The sequence below is a fragment of the Dendrobium catenatum genome, unplaced genomic scaffold, assembly GCF_001605985.2.
Source record: "Dendrobium catenatum unplaced genomic scaffold, ASM160598v2 original_scaffold_232366, whole genome shotgun sequence".
Lineage (NCBI taxonomy): Eukaryota > Viridiplantae > Streptophyta > Magnoliopsida > Asparagales > Orchidaceae > Dendrobium > Dendrobium catenatum.
Window position 1 is genome coordinate 31548 of NW_021550774.1, and position 5012 is coordinate 36559.

The following is a 5012-nucleotide window of genomic DNA, read 5'->3' on the forward strand; positions in this document are numbered from 1 at the left end:
AAATTAAAATTTTAAGTTATATTTTAAAAAATAACTTAAATTATTGAATTTAATATCTTAAATTATAATAAAATAAATTAAATTAAATTATTATTTAATTATTTAATAAAATAATTAAGTGATTTAAATTAAAACTTAAATTATAATAAAGTTTTATATTTCATTAATTTGTTAAATTAACTTAAATAATTTAATAATTTATTGTTAAATTAAATTAACTAATTTAATAATTCTTTGTTAAATTAATTATATTTATTTTTATCTTTAAAAAAAATTACTTTTAAAATAATTTTTACTTTTAATATTTATAAGTTATACCTTAAATATAATAAAGTAGCAAGATTTAGCTGTCTTAATTTAATGTCCAGATGATAGAAAGGGCGGAGTGTTTGCCTTGTAATTAATTAGTTTTAATTTTAATATAAATATTATTTTGTTGTTAGAATAATTAGTTTTCCATTGTACTTTAAATATAAAAAAGTATGTTTTCAAGCAGCTTGTCATCTTTGGCCTGATGCATGGTTGGGTCGGGATTGTCATTAAGTGGTATGGGTTCGAACACCACTGCAGGCCGCCCGTAATGCGTGCTGCCTAGGCGGGCCAGTCAGGTAGGTGGGTGATGCGAAGTAGCTTGGACGGGCAATTTGGGTTAGCTAGAGGTCGGCGGGTTGGGGGTGTGTTTCGTGGGTTTGCTTGGTGGGATTGTTCGGGTTAACTAGAGGGTGGGCTGAGGTCGGGCGGGCTTCTACGGTTGACAAATTTTTTATTTCTTTCTTATTTTCTGGCACAAAGATATTCCGTCGAAATATTTTTCCGACAAATTTTCGTTTGAATTTCGTCGAAAATCTTTTCGGCGATTAATTTAACACCGGAAGGGCTTTTCCAGCGCGCGTTATACTATCGATTTAATTTTCACCAGAAATACACATTTTCGACGGATTTTAGACATTTTTTTGATGAAAATGAACTCAAGAAAATATCATTTTTCCTGTAGTGCGTGGGTTTGCTTGGTGGGACTGTTCGGGTTAACTAGAGGGCGGGCTGAGGTCGGGTGGGCTTCTCATGTTGACAAATTTTTTATTTCTTTCTTATTTTCTGGCACAAAAATATTCCGTTGAAATATTTTTCCGACAAATTTTTGTCTGAATTTCGCCGAAACGTTTTTCGGCAATTAATTTAACACCGGAAGGGCTTTTCCAACGCGCGTTATACTGTCGATTTAATTTTCATTGGAAATACTCATTTCCGATGGATTTTAGACATTTTTTCGACGAAAAGGAACTCCAAAAAATATCATTTTTCCTGTAGTGATGTAAATTACAATTAGAATTCATAGAATTGTAGCATTAATATTAGGGGGGTTACCCCCTATTCTCTCATCAACATTAGAAACAGTTTTGAAATCACCACCAAGACATGAAGAACTATTAGAATTAAGAGCAAAATCATATAGAAGTTCCCTATGGGAAAGCTGACCCAATCTAGTAGAAGCAGCAAAAACAAAAGAGTTGTAATATTTGAAGTTGAAAAAAGAGATTTGCATATGAACAACTTGGGCAAAATCCGATATAATGGTAATGTTAAAATAACTCTTCCACTTAATCCAAATTTTATAACAGTTAGCAAACATCAAGTCAAAACCCAAATGAGAAGCAGTAAAATAAGTTTTTTAGCAGAAATAAAAGGTTCGAGTAAAACCAGCAGTTGTACAGTATGCATGTTTGATTTAAAAATTCTGAAAAAGGATTAATTTTCTTTGGGAAACGATAGTTTTAAAATCAAACTCTTTATTATGAATAATATACTGCCTTGAGAGGCGATAATATTATTCTCTAATAGGTTCAAATTTTAGAACTTTAAATTTATCCTGATCATTGTAGTCGAACTCAGGAATGAACTACATATGATCTCGAAGGATCAAAATGAAGTTTACTCAACTGTTTAACTATAATAATCTATATTAAGGATTATTAATTTCATATTCAAAATCATGATAATATAATTATATATCTTTCCAAGGAAAGAGAATATCTGCTATTATCAATCATTTGGATATGACAATATTGATCATTAAATTTTAACTTCCTAAAGATAATTAATTAAAGATTTTGAAAACTTAATTTTGAAAAGCTAATATGGGTTTCTAAATCTCCTACGAGCAAAAGACCTCGTAGTTTATTACATCATAGGAAACTAAAATTTCCTATGCGTACTCTCAATTAAAATAGCGGTAAAAATTTTATTTAAGAATTCAAAAATTGATGTCGAAGGAGGTAAAGAGTTTGAATTTTCAATCGGGATTGGTTCAAAGTTGAGCACTTATTTTAAGAATCAAAGAAGGAAGGGTAGGTGGTATTTTGAGATTTTGAATTACTTCAGAAACACCTCAGTCTATCCTAAGTGTTAGGCTTGAAAGAGATTTAAGTTTGAGTGGTCAATTTTACTAAAAAGTTGGGATTATATTTCCAAAGGTTGAGGTCTTATAGCCTGAGCTTGCCTCAAAACCTAACTCTAAGGTGGGTACTAAAATCAGTGTCCTGAACCTAGGTATTGTAATGCAAATCTAGACTTACCCTGGCCCAATTGGGAAGCCAGCTAAATCACCTGGGCAGTTTAAAATCATGTATCTGGTCTTTTAATGTTGAGTGGTAGGGATGTTGTTTAAGAAAAGTTTTAAAGAATAAGGCAGACATCTAGAGAAGATCCTAATTGGCCTTTAACTTATGTTGGATATTTAATGTTTAAATAAATGCAATTAAATATTTAGACTCAATTTAATTTATATCTAATGCGATGCATGCTAATTGACTCAATTAAATGCTTAAATTTGATATGAAGAAGTTTTAAAATCAGGCTTAAAAAATAGATTCTATCCTAGTAGAATAAATAGATTCCCTTGGATAGATCTTCATCCTTATAGGTCAGGTGGTCTGCCCAAATGTACACACAGGGAGGTGCCTAGCAAGTGGAGAGAAAATGCAGAAATTATGAAATGGGAACTCTTGGCGGTCCTGGGCTTACTTCTTAAAATGTTAGAATTTATATGTTGACTTAATAATTTTAACTTTAATTAATGTAGAAAAATTTTGACCGGTCCTTATGATCCTTAGCTTAAGATCAATACAGTTAATGAAATAACTTGAAATTTTAAACTTAAACTAACATAATGAACAAAAATGTTCGGGATTTGATTTCATAGTAAATAAAGTAGTCAACTAAAATCTAAATTAACCTAAGTTTCTTATGCTAAGTTTAGGTTTTTCACCTTAATTTTTGGACGAATTAAATCATTTATGGATTTGTTTCACTTGTAGATTGTCCACGCTCCAATTTATAGAAGGAACCTCAGCTAGCTAACTCCTTGATCGAGGGCCTCGAGCTTGTGACGGATTGGAGCTTGAGTTTGTCGGAATATCATCACCGATGAGGTTTTAGCAGTGGAGTTTGGTTAAGAATGGATGTGGGGGAGGTTTAGAGCTCTGGAGGACTCGAGGTGAAGTCTGGAAGTGCTTGTAATGAAAGAGAGTATGAGTGTTTGAATCAATCTCTCTCCTTAGGGTTTTACCTTATTCAACTCATTCCAGATTGAATGGAGGGCTAGGAGGGCTTGGCTAGGCTCTAGGATGTTGCCATTTGTCCAGGGGGTAGGTGGGAGCGGAGGGCAAGGACGGGTCAAGGACATCTTAGGTATAAGGTTCCCACTTGTCCTCTCATGTATACATGGAGCCTTGAGAGCTGTTAGATCTAGATCCAAGGGTTGGGATGGCCTCAATGAAAGTTCTATGGAAAGTCCTAACAGCTGGATAGGATTAGGGAAGAGGGAATTAAATTTAAATGGTACTTTGACTAATTTTGACCACTCTAAAACCTTGGTTTGATTGTTTGATTGGTCTAATGCCACTTGGACTAGTGAGGTGGCAAGGGGCAGAGTGTATTGAATGCTGGTTGCTGTGTTTGGAGCTAGGGATTGAAACTTGAATGCCATGGGATCAATTCTTTGAATATTTAATGGTCTTTTGACTATAAGTTGAATGGTTTGACCAATCAAAGGATCAAACCATGTGAGCTGGCATGGATAAACCTTAATAAGCTAGTTTGGAGGGAACTTAAGGCAATCCATTATAGGTTTGAGGGATCAAATCATGGTCATTAAAATTTGACCCAATTTTATAGAGTTGACCAAGTCAAACTCAATGTGATTTAGTCTCACATGAGTTTGGGTGGGTTTTGAGTATCTTTTAAAATTGGTTTGAGATCTCAAAGGGTTAGATAAAGTGAGTTGAAATGATCCATTTAAACTCTTAAGGGCTCATAAGGTCAACCTTGGTTGACTGGGTCAACCAAAATGACCCAAGGGGTGGGCCCAAGATCAAAAGGTTTGGTTTGATATTTATAAATTGTTGGAAGTAGTTCCAAACAATTTGGTGGTCATTTGGTTTGAAATTGATATTTGAACCCTTAAGGGGTATTTTGGTCAAAAAGGTCAAACTGGTCAACCAGGCTTGACCAAGGTCAAGGTTTGAGTCCATTGCACTCCTAAGGGTGATTAGGATGCATTGGAAGAGGTTTTGGGGTTAGATTTGAAATGTACAAGTTGAAGTTTGAATAAAACTTCAAAATTACCCTTAAGGGGCATTTTTACCCCTAGACAACTAGGGTCAAAGGGGGTCCACCAAAATACAGATTAATGTTTAGTGAGTCATAGTCAAGGGTTTGGAAGTGATTGGATGATTTGAAGAAGGCTCCAAGGTCAGGATCCACTAAGTGGCATGTCCAATGGCACAGGCTATAAATATTTGAAGGTTTTGCAATCTTTGAATTTTGAGTCAATTTCTTGGGTTAGAGGGCTTAGAATGAGCTTAAATTTGAAGGGTTGCCTCTAGAGACATGTCCTATAATTGTGCAACTAACAGACTCTGAATCATAGGTCATTTGACTAGGTTTTGAAGAGTTTGAAAAATTCTTGGAAAAGGGTTTCAAGATAATGCCTTTATCCTTGGATTTTGATTGAG